Raw genomic sequence first — 15,758 nt, 5'->3', positions numbered from 1 at the left:
ACAAGTTTGTTTACAAGCATTTATTTCATTACACTTACCCAATTAATCTTGTAGTTTACCTAGATTATTTACAAAAAAACTGTGATAGCAAATATTTAAGATATTTTTCTATAAACCATTTTTATAGCTGTGAATTTCAGATATTTACTTTAGTAATAAAGCTTATGGTTAGTTTTAAGGGTATTTATACCAATAACTCAGTATGTAGTTGTTTTCATTTAAGCCAACAATATTTTGTAAGCATATACAAGCAAAGATCATTCTTTCTTGGGCTGGGTTTTATCGTTTATAACTCTTATGGCAAATCTTATAGTATTCTACAGGAATAAACATTAAACTACTTGATCAACAGATGCAAAAAAAAACTGCTAACAATTCTAAAGACATTGCTGATATTATTTACTGATAATTTTAATGCTGGTTTATTTAGTAAAGATTTTACTTAAGTCACATGAACTTGAAAAAACATTTGACTACTCTTCTGTTTTTTTTTTTTTAGTATTTGATTTGAGTGCTTTTTTAAAGCCAATTGATTAGAGCTCTTTATATATTTTTAGTAGTGAAAATATTGTATACACACACATAAACATGTAGATGTAATTAGGCATTCTGATACAAGTATTTTATAGATTTAGAAAAGACTTTTGTTTTCCTTTTTTTTAATTTTAGACTTTTATATTTTTGATAATATGTTGCATCACCCTAGGCAGTAGTTAGCTAAATAGCCCTAAATTTGCATATTAAAGGAAATAACTCAGGTGAAGATTAGATAGCAAAATTTACATTATAAGGTATAAGGAGAAAAAGTTCGGTGTGCCAGAGGGAAATTAAAACATTTAACTGCCAATTAAACATAACATTATAGAATTTATAAAGGCCTTTAAATATACACAGGCATATATACATACATACACATACAAACACAAAGATCCTATAGCTTTACTTTAGTACTTTAGCCATGAGATGAATATAAATTTTCTGGCTTGCAAAAAAAAACCAAAAAACAAAGAACAAAACAAAGACAAAAAAACTGTTAAATCCAAACAGCGGTTATTATTTTTTTTTTAATCTCAGTAGAAAAGTAACAGCAGATTTAAAGCAAGCAGAAAAGAAAATAGAGAAAGATAACTTAGAATAGAAACTCTACAGTTTGCAGGTCAACCCTAGGACTTTTTTTCTGAAAGTAAACTGTGCACAAAGACCATATTACTTCAAGTAGAGGTGCCATAAACCTCTTTTGAGAACCCCTTTTGAGAAGTGCTCAAAAGGGGGTCATTCTACTTGTCCTTATTCTTGGTTAATTCTGAGAGAAAAGCAATTGAGAAGACCCTTTAGAAATGCACCTCCAAACTTGCATTAGGATCCTTTAACAACAACTTCCTAGGGAAAACCAGCTTAGAATAAATCAAGGACGTTTAACCTAAGGGAGGTCCTGGGCTCAGAAGGACTTACCAGTTCTACTGGAGGAGGAGCTTGAATTCAGTGGGGCTTCAATGGGCCCCTGCTTGTACCTTAGCTCCACTTTCAGTCAACTCCTTTGGGGTCTTGAGTCTTCTCTGAGGCCGCACATTAGGCGCCAGCCTCTCTTTATATTGTTGACAAAAAGAGTCAAACTCTGTAAAATATTTGAAGGAATTTATTCTGAGCCAAATATGAGTGACCATGGCCTATGACATAGCCCTCAGGAGGTCCTGAGAACATGTGCCCAAGGTGATTGGGGTACAGCTTGGTTTTATGTATTTTAGGATGCATGAGTTACCAATCAAATACATTTAAGAAATACACTGGTTTGGTTTGGAAAGGCAGGACAACTCAAAGTGGGGGCTTCCAGGCTATAGGTAAATTTGAATATTTTCTGGTTGACAATTGGTTGAAGTTGTCTGAAGACCTGGTATTGATAGAAAGGAATGTTCAGGTTAAAGGTAAAGGACTGTGGAGACCAAGTTTTATTGTTCAGAGGAAGCTCTTAGATAGCAGACTTTAGAGACAGCAGGTTGTAAATTGTTTTTTATAGGACTTAAAAGGGTGACTGGCTCTTAGTTGATTATTTCCTGGATCTGGGAACGAAGGCCGGAAAACAAAAGGGGTAGGGGTTTCTCTATAGAATGTGGATTCTTCCCACCAGAGACTTTGCAGGGCAATGTTAAGGTATGGTAAGGAAATATATTTTGGGTTAAATATTTTTTTCCTTGTCTCATAATATTATGCTAGAGTTAGGTTTAAAAGTAAGTCAAAATATATAGGGTTAAATAAAACCCATCTGATGAGAATTTGTGGTTTGTGGGGCATGACTCCCTAGACCTCTTAGGCAGGAATTTGGGTAAGATAAAAAATCAGAGCTTAGTCTTCAACCCTGCTCCCACAATAATCAACAACCACAAGAACAACCAACAAAATTGCCAACATTTCTGCAACCAATGACCTAATGACCTCTACTATCAAATGGACAAAAATTTCCTACTCATTTATCTGCTCTTAAAGAAGCCATTTTTCAGTGTTCACTTAGTGACTTTCTAGTTCTTTCTAACTTATAAATTCAAACCACAATGAACTTGTCCTACAACAGAGCTACATGTCCCCTAGAGAATTTCACCTTCATCATTTTATTTATAGTAGGATTTTCTGTGTTTTGTATAAAAATGTAAATTGTTTTGTATTTATACAAAACAAAGTTCCCAGATGTTCTTTAGCTCTTAAACTCCAATTAATCTGTTTTCCCCCTTCAAGCACAAATTATTCCATGTAAAATTATTCTTAGTATCAATTATCGGAGCTATTCTTCTAATATTTTTGTTTATCTTCTTCAGAGTTTCAACTAGTCTTCCATAAAAACAATATGAGCCTCATGTTTGTTTTTTAAATTAGTGTACTGTAACAAACTGACAATACCTAATCTTAAAACTCCTAAAGTAGAAAAGAAGAAAATGTGTTCTTTCTACATAATGTTTTTCTTAAATTAAAATGCTTTTTATTATTCAAATGAGAATAAAATAAAGATTTAATTCATTTATAAAGATTTTTTTTTACAACATTTTTAGATGAAGATTTTAATAAGTATTTCTGTTCCTGCTTATGATAAAGTGGCTTGTCTCAGGTAACAGCCCCACACCCCTACCTCCACAACAAGAAAAAATAAAATTATCCAACTTTTATGATTTTTCAACAAGAACAAATAAACAAAAGACAATATTGTGAATGTATCAAACACAACCAAGATAGACAATGGGTCAAAATGCTGCCAAGTGGAAACTAACAGAGGCAACCCAAATGGTCTTTGCCACTTTTCCCCTCAAGGCATTTGATGATTAATAAGCTACACGAGGGTGGAGGCCAAAGAGTCAAGCAGAAAATAAACCTAAGAGGATACAATCTAAGCAGAGAATTCTTTAGTCGCACAGTGCTGTGAGAGTAAATATTGGGATTTAGGGACTGAAAAAAAAAAAACCAAACTCTAATAAACATCCATTTTTTTAAACTGAAAACCCTACAAAAGTACACTTTAGGGACAAAATAAACAGAGCAAGCCCCTAGAAAGGCTCAATGAGCCATAGATTCTCCAACTATGATTGCAACAAGATAACATGTTTCCATTCTCTCTGCCAGAAAAGAATTAAATCCTCTGCAAAGGAAGATACCATCATCTAGAATCTCTATAACATTTCACACTCAATATCCAATTTACTAATAAATACTAGTAGGAGAAGAAAACAAGTCATCAAATATAAAGAAAAAAATCTGGACTAGAAACACACCTACAAGGAAATCAGATATTGGAAGTTTCAGATATCAATTTAAAAAAAAAATGTTTTCAGTGTTCAAGAAAACAAGTGAAAACATGGAGAATTTTATCACAGAATGGGAGTTTTTTGTTTTCCATTTTTGAGACGGAGTCTCGCTCTGTTGCCCAGGCTGCAGTGTAGTGGCGTGATCACGGCTCACTGTAACCTCTGCCTCCCAGGTTCAAGCAATTCTCCTGCCTCAGCCTCCTAACTAGCTGGGATTACAGGCATGTACCATCAGGCCTGGATTTTTGTATTTTTAGTAGAGATAGGGTTTCACCATGTTGGCAAGTCTAGTCTTGAACTCCTGACCTCAGGTGATCCACCCGCCTGGAATCCCAAAGTGCTGGCATTACAGGCATGAGCCACCATGCCTGGCATGGAGTTCATTTTTTTAAAGAGTAAAATATAAATTCTAGAAATAAAAATACAAGCACAGAAAAAAAGAACCTAGTAGATGGATTTAACCACATATTAGATATAAAACAAAGCATTAGAAAATTGGAAGACAGATCAATGTCAGACTGAAGCTTGGAGAGATGAAAGAATAAGAAAAAAAAATCGTGTCAGGAACACATGAACCATTGTCTATACATCTAACACATGCATTTGAAGTACCAAGGGAAGTCGGGGGAAAAAGGTAGGAAGAATATTTGAGAAGCCTATGTCTGGTTTTCTTCCCCAAAACTAATGAAAGACCACAAGCTGTAACTTCATTGAATTTTATTAACTTGAAGGATCAAGAAACAACAAATTTTGGGTAAAAAATAATTCCAAAAATTAAAGATAAGGAGAAAAACCTAAAAGTAGCCACAGAGGTAGGAGACGATATTCCCTTCAAACAGCCAAATAAAACTATTAGGTGACATTTCAAAAAAAGAAGACAAAAGAAGGATGAGGAAGAGAAGAAAGAGAAAGGATGAGGAAGAGAAGAAAGAGAAGCAGCAGCAAAGGCCACCTGAAGATGGTAGGCTGACATCTTTAAAGAACTTAACAAAATTATTGCATCTTAGAATTCTCTTATATCCTCTAGAAATAAAGATAAAATGAAGATGCTTAAGATAAACAAAAGCCAAGAGAATTTGTCACCAGAAGATGTGAGCTATAAAGAAATACTAAAAGTTCTTCCTGCAGAAGAAAACTGACCTCATATTAAGTCACAGAAATGCAGGAGGAAATGAAGAGTACAAGAAAGGGTAAATGTATGGGTGAATTTAAATGAATAGTAACTGTATAAAACAATAGTAATAATATTTTGGGGGGCCAGGTGTAGTGGCTCATGCCTGTAAACCCAGCACACTTTGAGAGGCCGAGGTGGGCAGATCATGAGGTCAGGAGATTGAGACCATCCTGGCTAACATGGTGAAACCCCATCTCTACTAAAAATAAAAAAAATTAGCCAGGTGTTGTGGCACGTGCCTGTAGTCTCAGTTACTCGGGAGGCTGAGGCAGAAGAATCCCTTGAACCTAGAAGGCAGAGGTTGCAGTGAGCTGAGATCACTCCACTGCACTCCAGCCTGGGCGACAGAGTGAGATTCTGTCTCAAAAAAATAAAAATAAAATAAAATAAAAAATAATGGTTTGGGAGTGTGAAAATATATGTAGAATTAAATTAAATGGCAGAAAAAGAGCAGAAAGCAAAGAGAATTGAAAGGCATTAAACTATTTTAAGCTTATTATAATTTTCTAGAAGTATAAAGGCACTAATTTATCATAGACTCTAGTAAATTAAAGAGATATTTAGTAATTTCTGGGAAAATAAAAAAATATGTAGCTCGCCAGAAAATGATCAGGAAAGAAACCAAGAAAATGGTAAAGTAAAAAAGAACAATAATGGTAGTTCAAATAGAAAACCAATAGTTATATGGAAAATTTCAACCCAAATTATAATTATATTAAATAATAAACTGAATAAATGTCACAATGAAAAGACAAAGATTATCAGACTGAATAAGAAAGTATCTAATTTTATTCAAAATGTGAGCAAAAAACTCCTTTTTTGTACCCAAGCAAACTATTTTTTTTAGCAATATGAATAGAATGTTTTATTTATAAGGAAGATGAACAAAGGTTGTTTGGTAAAAGAAAGAAATACTGATTCCTCAAATAAGCTTACAGGAACATTCTGGCACAAAACCATTCTTTCTTAATTGCTCCTATTGGTAACATCAACTCAGTTTTGTTTCCTGTGGGTCTTTCATGCATCAAGCTAACTCCCTGATGATTTCTGCTTTTCTTCTCAGACTTTTAGCTGTAGCAAAACCTTTCACTCAGCAGGGACTTAGATGCAAGGATATATTTGACTTATCAAAACTGAGCATTCAGACATGCATTAAAAGTAAACCCCAGCCTATCCAAAAACTAACTTTTACTGGATAAATTCTGCAGAAAGAACTTCTAAGACCCACCCCGGCCAAAAAATGCAAAGGTTATAGTTAAGAAGAGTAATTACTGTGCAAAACATCTGAGAAAATCAGTACTGTGATATTCACTTCCAGATTCCCATATTTAGTGTTTCTAAAACTAAATTAAGTATGTAACAAAGAACCCATAAAACTTACAGAACACTAAATCATATGCTTAGAAACTAATGTAAATAGATTCAGATAAAGATTACGTTAAAAACAACTGAGAGAACCTCAGAACACATATAGGACTTAATAGCCACCCATTATATTAGCCCTGAATTGGCATTGGAAAAAACAATAAATTAATGATATACATTGCAAACCAGTATTTGGTAAGAGAAATATCTCAATTTCATAGAATGAGTCAGTATAGATAAAATTCCAAAACTTCAATGTAAAATGTCAAACCAGAGTAATTTTAAAATCCGTATGAAAACAATATGAGCATGCAGACAAAAATATTAATTTGTTAGGACTAGTTCTTTTTTTATCCCTCACCTCAAGTATCACTTATAATTACCCATACATGAATTACATTTTTGGAGTCATTTAATGATCTTGTGAGCAATGTCCTATAAAGGACAAAAAACAGTAAATCAATCTGCTCAACTTCTTATCTAGATGTTTGAAAATTTAATAAATACATAATAAATTTAGTAAAAACAAATATTAATGTATGACAAACATCTCAACAGAAATCTAAACATTCTTTAGTAAATTTTTAAGGAAAACTTTAAGAATGTTATCTAAAATACATTTGTCTGTAATAAAAATGTTCTAATTCCACTGAAGTATAGTAAGTGACTTAATTTCATCTGCTGAAAGAAAATTAAAATCAAGATGGGAAGCATTTATTCAGGTGATGAAATACCATCAGTAACATAGGAAAGAAACGAAGAAAACTTATCTTAGTGGAAAAAAAAATAGAATTACCAGTTCAAAAAGGGCAAAGTTCATACTTCAGCTGCTAAAACATAGCACTGAGGGCTCAAAATATACTTTTTACATCTGAAAGATAAAATATAAACCAATGGAAAATGGATCACATAATACAAAGGTATGCACAAGTTAAAAAAATAAAAATAAGAGCTTATGGATTTTTTAAGTACTGTAAATATCTTATAGTTTGTTGAGGATCAAATCTCCAATGAGATTAATATTTTGGCATTCTCTACAGTATGAAAAGGTGAAAATAAATGGGGAAAATACATTTAGGAAAATCAGTAATAAGTTTTAAATTTTTTTTTTTTTCTGAAATGGAGTTTCACTCTTGTCACCCAGGCTGGAATGCAATGGCGTGATCTTGGTTCACTGCAACCTCCACCTCCTGGGTTCAAGAGATTCTCCTGCCTCAGCCTCCCAAGTAGCTAGGATTACAGGCGCCCACCACCACGCCTGGCTAATTTTTGTATTTTTAGTAGAGACAGAGTTTTGCCATGTTGGCCAGGCTGGTCTTGAAATCCTGACCTCAGGTGATCCACCTATCTTGGCCTCCCAAAGTCCTGGGATTACAGGCGTGAGCCGCGGCACCCGGCCAATAAGAAGTTTTATTGTACAATGTTCAATTACGTACTAACATAAGAAAGTCGTAATGTTTAAATAGCTTTATCTTACCTTAGATAAACATTAACTTACATTATGGAGAGAAACATTCAAGGCAGGAAGAGGAGGAGATTAAAGAGGAGGAGTTGTCATCTGATATGGTTTGAGTATCTGTCCCTGCCCAGATCTCATGTTGAATCGTAATCTCTAATGCCGGAAGTGAGGCCTGGTATGGTGCTGCTTCATGATAACTGGTGAGTTCTTGTGAGATATGGTCTTTAAAGTGTGTGGCACCTACCTCTCTTACCCCCTACTCTCTCACTCCTGCTTTAACCATGAGGAGTGCCTACTCCCACTTCACCTTCCTTCATAAATAAAAGCTTCATGAGGCCTCCCCAAAAGCTGAGCAGATGCTGGCACTATGTTTCCTGTATAGCCTGCAGAACTATATGCCAATTAAACCTCTTTTCTTTATAAATTACCCAGTCTCAGGTACTTCTTTATAGTAATGCAAAAATGGCCTAATACATCCTTTTCTTGGTTAATTTATTTTATACTTGTTATAATTATAGGAAATTGGGGCAAGTGATGCCTTCTGTTTTGGAAATATTATCACCTTCCATAAAGGTCACCTAGAACTAAAGTAAGGGCTGAAGGGACAGAGAAGAGAGAGACTTTAGGAGAGGAGGACACTTTTTTCCCCTGATTTAGAGTGAAAAAGTAAAAATGGTCAATCAGAAACCAGCAGAATTTAGGGAAAAGAGATGCTTGCTCCATCTTTCCTTTAATGTACATCTCAACTCCAAAATGGTGCCTGTAGAATCTGTTGACCAAGATGGCCTCAATGTTCTCAGCATGACTGAATTTTAGACATGTTTCCTCCCTTTTCTTAGAGCATTTACTCTAGAAAACTTGCAACCATAAATCCTTTCTCTGCCCCCTGAGATACAAATCTTCTCCCAGCCTCTTTCAGTTTTACAACCCAGAAATGTATTTTTCAGACACCTGGGAGTGATCCCTTTGAATTACATTCATCAGGAAAGATAGAGCACCCCATCTCCCAGGCTCTTCCATAAGCACCAATTAGCAAACACAGATAGCGTAATCACACAGGCCCTCATCCCTAATGACCTTTAGTCCTTTTCCAGTAGCTCACCCCAGAACTTAAAAACTCTCCTACTTTTTGTTTCAATAGACTTGAGTTCAATTTCTTTCCTTTGTTGCAATAATCTTTAATAAAGTCTTCCTTGCCTGTTTAACATGTCTGGCACAATTTTTCACATGATAATCCTACTGAATTCCTAGGTCAAAAGAAATATATATATTTCTTAATAAATAGGCAAGCAGAAATGCAAAAACATGGATACGAATTATGGAATTAATGTTTCATTTCTGATGTGAGTGACAGCAGTCAATACACTATCAACCATGACTTCTACTGTGTTTTAACTAGGAGAAATATTAAGTTAAATTATTTCAAATTTTGCTTCTCCTTATCACAAAATATAGATTTGGTGACCTGAGACTTTTTTTTTGAGACGGAGTCTCGCTCTGTTGCCCAGGCTGGAGTGCAGTGGCGTGATCTCAGCTCACTGCAAGCTCTGCCTCCTGGGTTCGCGCCATTCTCCTGCCTCAGCCTCCAGAGTAGCTGGGACTACAGGCGCCCGCCACCGTGCCCGGCTAATTTTTATATTTTTAGTAGAGACCGGGTTTCACCATGGTCTCTATCTCCTGACCTCATGATCCACCCGCCTCGGCCTCCCAAAGTGCTGGGATTACAGGCATGAGCCCCCGTGCCCTGCTGAGACTTTCTTTTTCAATATTTAAGACTTAATGATTTAAAAAAAAAAATCTTCAAGTATCTTATATTACGTGAATTAAATCATGCAGCAAACTATTGCATTTTGGAATGTGTCTTGGGTTTGAATTATCCAAGACAATTTTTGTGATGCCTGCCCAAATGAAACAGATTTTTATTTTATCACCACCCATTTTTTTAACTTCAGTGGTATTTTAAAGTATCAAAGTTCAACAATGAATGGTTTGAATTTCAAAAGGCTCAGTCTTGAGAGTGGTATGAATTACAAAGAGCACCCTTGCTTAAATAACATGTAAGACAATTCATTATATTGTTCGAATTAAAACCTATAACTTAGTTTTAGGTTCCTTCTTACCCCTTCCTGTAGCATATGATATTTTTCTGCCAGAAACAACTCCTAGATAGCATATGTATCCTGTGCTTGTGTTGGTAGAGTATATGGATTGATTCTCAGTATTGTCTTTAATTATATTTGGTAAAATAAGCACTTAGATTTTTGTGCTCTGTGATTTTAGAGTAAAATTACAGGGTTTTTTTTTTTTTAAGATAAATACTAATTTGCAAAAATAGAATTGACTAGGACAAAGTAAGGGTGTGAGTGCAATAATGAGTAATATAAAATGTTTATATTTACACATATGAGAAATTTTACAAATAAGTTACACTTTTTTAAAGGTTAAAATTGTGTTTAAAATTGATCCATGCAAACACAAAGGAAAAGACAATGCACATTACTGTGGTTTTCATATAGTAGGGGATCAACAAACTATAACTTTGAGTGCATCTTACTCCTGCCTTCACCATGAGAAGTGCCTGCTCCCACTTCACCTTCTCCCATGAATGAAAGCTTCCTGAGGCCTCCCCAGAAGCTGAGCAGATGCTGGCACTCTGTTTTCTGTGCAGAACTATGAGCCAATTAAACCTCTTTTGTTTACAAATTATGCAGTCTCCAGTAATTTATAAATCATTGCACCAATAGTTCATTGATACTCACTATGTGAAAAGCACAGTAATACACTTCATATATATATACGGTATGTCACGTTTAATTCTGAAGTTTTTTTTGCTGATTCTTGACCTGTGTGTTACTAGATTCATTCCTTGTTCTTTCCCTATGGTTCTCGCTGTCAGCAGACTTCTGGTGAGGATTGGACTTTCAAAGGTCCTGGTAGGAGACTAGAGTACAAGAGAAAGGAGAATCCAGAGTATTTCTGCCCACACTTTTCCTTAGGTACAATCTCCTGCAGTGGTTAGTCTCCCAGTTGACATTTGTCCCATGTGATCCAGCCCACTGTTAGCACAGCCAGCAGGTGACCCTAGTTCACAGACTCTGCTATTTCCTCCTTCTCCCTTTGTCCTCCTTGTTGTAATTTTTGGGTTGGCTAACTTTTTGTTATTTGGCTTCTCATATCCTCTAGTACCTGTGTTCTCAATGCCCTAGGTTAAACGCCCTCTTTAAAAAAAATAAAATAAAATAAAGGGATTTATCTTTTCTTGATAAAGTGGTTTCTGCTTTTCTATTTGACTAATAAAGTTTTGTTATCTCCTACTTGACAAAGAAGGACTGACAAAATTCACAATATTTAAGTAACATGCCAAGGGTAACACATATAGTGATTAAGTAGCAGATGACATTTTTTGCTAAGACCTACCCAAGTCTTAAACTGTTCCTTCCATGCTCCCCTGCCTCCCTTTTATTATCCTCATGATGAAATAATAAGTAATCACATATTCTAATAATCTAGGTATTTTAGGATATTGCAAAATCAGGAATCATTCTGTCCTTTTAATCAATTTATTGTCATTCATTTTTAAAACCTGTGAGACAAATATTTTAAAATACCAAGAACCATAAAACATGGAACAATCACAAAATGTTTTCAATATATCCCTTCATATCTACAAAAGATAATATTAACCAATGAGATTTTTAATATTGTTTTTCAGATCTCTGCTGTAAAAGTATTCCTTTTATTTTCAAGCATTCCAACAGATTTGGACTTCTTCCAAAACGAAAATAAGAGAAAGAGAACTGTGCCCTCTGCCAAGTTTCATGGACATGAACTGGTGGTCACTGCTTCAAGGGAAAAGGTGTTTGAGTATAATTTTCTTATCATCTTTTCTAGGGAAGGAATGACTAATTACCTAAAATAGTCAATAAATATTTTTTTACAAACATAATACATGCCAGAAACTTTTCTAGTCACCTGGAATACCACAGTCAACAAGAAAGACATAGAGACTTGAGCTCACAGAATTTACATTTTAGAAAGAGGAGACAGATAAACAAGAAACATAATCAAATAAATTACATAAGTATGTTAGTAATAAGTGATAAGGAAAAAGAAAAAAATAAGGGTAAGAGGGATGAAGAAGGCAGAGTTGGGAGAACAGGTTGAAAGTTTAAATCAACTGACAAGAATAGGCCTTACTGAAAAGATGATGTTTGATTAAAACCTTGAATGAGAACTTAGCATGCGATATCTGAAAAAAAAAAAAAAAAGGTTTCAGCATGAGTAAGAGTAAGTGCAAAGGAGATGGTACATTTTGCATTTTTGAGAAACAGCAAGAAGACCACATGCCTGGAATAGAATGAAGGGCTGGGTTATTGCCAGAGTATTACGTGTGAAGTCATGTGGGAGGGAAAAACACGTACCACATTGTGGGATATCGAAAGGACTCTGGCTTTTACTCTCCTAGGCTTTGGAACAGAAGACAGATATAATCTGATTAATTGTTGTAAAAAACCACCCTGGCCACTATGCTAAGAACAATCTATAGGGGATAAAGGATAAAAGCCAGGACCAGTTAGAAGCCTATGAAAATGAAGTATGAGAGAGATGCTGGTGACCCTGCCCAAATTTTTGTCAGTGGAGGTAAATAGAAGTGATTGGATTAGATTCTGGACACACTGTTTTGAAGGTCTTCCCAGCTGGGATTCCTATTAGGTTAGATATAAGGTATGAGAGAAAAGAGGCAAGGACTTGGAGCCTAAACCATTTGTATGTGAATTTCCATTAAAGTAAATAACATTTCTATAGAAAAGTACAATGGCACATTTAGGAGGTTCCTACCTCTGACTTCAGCCTCCAAGAGTGGTATCAACAAATGAAAAAATGAAAGAAAGAACATTTTGAAATCACTACTGAGAACAATAAGTTTAAACAGAGAAGTGAAAGACAAAGCTGACTTCCTAAAGTAGTGAACACTTCATTGATACTCATTAGATTGAAACACACAGAGAGGGAAAAACTCTGTGATATGTCACAATGGGAAATATCTTCCCAACTGAATTGAAATGAACCCCAGTTAAAGACATTAATAAAGAATCTCAGAAGGTAAAACACTTTGAAATATTCAAAGAAAAAAACTGAGCATTCCCTCTGCTGAGTTCATCCTTAATTATGCATGATCCCCGGCTATTGAAAAAGTGAAAAAATGAGTGATTACAGAAATGAATTATTGAATTAATTAAATAAACACATATTCAACTTTAGCTCATTAGCTGAAGTTTAGCTCATTCAACTTTAGCTCATTAGAAAGAACAGCTGGCCTCAAATACAGCGTAAAAAGACCAAAAAGTCACATAGGCTCCATTAGAGCACAAATACACTACTTTATCTGATATGCACATACATGGTCAAAAGGAAAAGAAACAGTAACTTATCTAGAGAGTGTAGAGGCACATATCCTCTTCCAAAAAATAAAGCAAAACTTAAATAAATATGAATAATTCAACCAGGAAGAAAATATAACACAAAAAACTGGAGAAGAGTCCTACTTATTAACTTACACTATAATACAACCTAAGACACCAGATTCCATAAAAAAGAGAATGAGATGGAGACACTGCAGACCTAAGAAAACAAATTAATCACCTAATCAGCATCTCTATGTAAATAAAATAAAAGCAATAACAGAACAGACATAAGTAAAAAATGAATAATGACACATGAAAGGCTTAAGAAAAAAAGAATGAAGACATAAGATAGAGAATAATAGAAGGCAAGGACTGTCCAATATAATGATAATTGTTTGTTCACAATGGGAGAATTCAATAAATGGAAGAGGAAAAATATTCAAAGATAAAATGTAGAAAAATGTTTCTAAAGTGAAGGTTTAATTATGAAGATTGAAAACAATAGATAAAAAACAGCAGGTAGCAGGAAAATTTGATTTTAAAATGCTCAATATTGAGACCTAGTCTACTTATATGGATAAACTTCAAAGAAAAAAATTCTTCAAATATATAGGTAGCAAAAGCAAATTACCTACAAAGGACAGAAATAGCTAGGGTGACATCAAATCTGTAATGTAACAATAAATGCCATAAGATGATGGAACAACATTAAAAAGTTCTAAAAGAATGAAAGTGAGATCCAATAATTAACTTAGATCTAGCTAAGATGCTATTCAACTATGCAAACAACCAGAATATATTCCCAGGCATAATATCTAACATTTAATGTTATCATGGGCCAAACCTGTTCTAAGTGCTTTTTTTAGTGTTATCTTCACAACAATAATATAAGCAAGGTTCTGTTATTCACTTAACTACATATGAGAAAACTAAGGTAAAATGAGATTATATAATTTGCTCTAAGTCTCATTTGCATGTAGGCTATCTGGTTCCAGAGACCATACTTGTATTAGAGTCTGTTCTCACACTGCTATAAAGTAACATCCAAGACTAGGTAATTTATAAAGAAAATAGGTTTAATTAACTCACAGTCCCACATGGCTGGGGAGGCCTCAAGTAACATAATCATGGCAGAAGGGGAAGAGGCACATCTTACATGGTGACAGCCTACAGAGAGTGTACAAGAACAGGGAAAATTGCCTTAAAAAACCATCAGATCTCCTAAGAACTCACTATCATGAGAACATCATGGGGAAAAATGCCCCCATGATCCAATCACCTCCCACCTGGGTCCCTCTCTCAGCATATGGTGATTATTAGGATTACAATTCAAGACAAGATTTGGATGAGGACACAGAGCCGAACCATATCAATGCCTTACTACTTTACTTATGGAAAATCAAAAATTAAGAACTTAAAGAATATCTGATAAATACAGAACCCATGACCTTTTCCTAGGAAAAAAAATAAAAAATAATATTGATAAAATTCAGTCTAAGGCCAGCAAAATAATGCTTTGCAATGTTGCAGAATATGTGGGCGCAACACACTAAGCAACTGTGCCCCTGGTTCTGCCCCATGGGCCAATGTCCATCTATAATTAATAAAGGAATAACACTGATGCTTTGAAGAGCATCACTGAACTATTTTCAGCTTTCTCCCCACTGCAGAAAAAGGAAAGAAATATCCAATTTTATCTCAAGCCAAGTGAAAAGGAATTCAAAAGATAAACTTTAGAGTTTTATATGTATCCTCTGAAGTTTGAGGAAATAAGGGATTAGTGTCTGCTATGTGCTTAAGAAATCTAAAGGCAAAATGGTGGGATCTCAACCGGGGAAGGGCAGAAGGAAAGAGATTAAACTGCTTTGGGAAGTACTGCCCTTTGAAATAAAAGACTTTTTTTTTTTTTTTTTAAATACCACAGAGTGGGTGTTCTTTCAGGAAAAAATCAGCCAGGAGCCAAGAGAACTATCTGGAATGGATGGGCAAGGTAGGAAAATCTGACTGAAGTTTAAAAGCAACAACTGCAGCTAGTAGATGCATTGCTCACATTATTGTAACTGTGCATGGAGGTTCCCAGTAGGGAAATATCTGAGAAACCCACAGAAGCCCTAGAAGAAAACAAGTAACATAGGAAGTCACCATAACCAGAGGACAAGTCCAGGTCACTAGATCCTACCAGCCCAAGGCTGCCTTTTCTCTTAATCCACTCTCCTTCTGGACCCCAAGAGGGGAAGAACCTTAGCTATTGCATGAGAGAGAAGAGGCAAAAGAGCTAGAAAATCAAAGCAAAAAGAAGCCGTGAATGTCAACCTTCCCTGCCCTTCGATCACTCTTCCGAAAGCTGACTTTAACTCAGAGTGTTCAGAAAGTTGATGATATCAATGGCATGGACATTTAAATATTGATATCAGATAGCTCTTGTGATTAAAATTGACCAAAGTCCACATAGATAGTGGGCAAAAAGGTCAAAAATGGGATGAGGAATTCGTTTTCCATTTTATAATGAGTTCATTGAATCACATTCCAATAAAACACAGTTACACAGAGGTGGATTGTGGGATGCTTTG

The 15,758-nt window shown here is 35.0% G+C and overlaps 1 protein-coding gene across 3 annotated transcripts in view; it reads right to left on the bottom strand.

The window, feature by feature from the left end:
- CNBD1 (cyclic nucleotide binding domain containing 1) overlaps positions 1-15,758 on the bottom strand; it is a 636,725-nt gene that overhangs the window by 483,832 nt on the left and 137,135 nt on the right. The window lies entirely within an intron of this gene.

Source organism: Pan paniscus, chromosome 7 (genome assembly GCF_029289425.2).
Source record: "Pan paniscus chromosome 7, NHGRI_mPanPan1-v2.0_pri, whole genome shotgun sequence".
In the NCBI taxonomy this organism is placed as follows: Eukaryota; Metazoa; Chordata; class Mammalia; order Primates; family Hominidae; genus Pan; species Pan paniscus.
The sequence above is the reverse complement of the archived record's forward strand: the minus strand, read 5'-3'. Positions and strand labels throughout refer to the sequence as shown.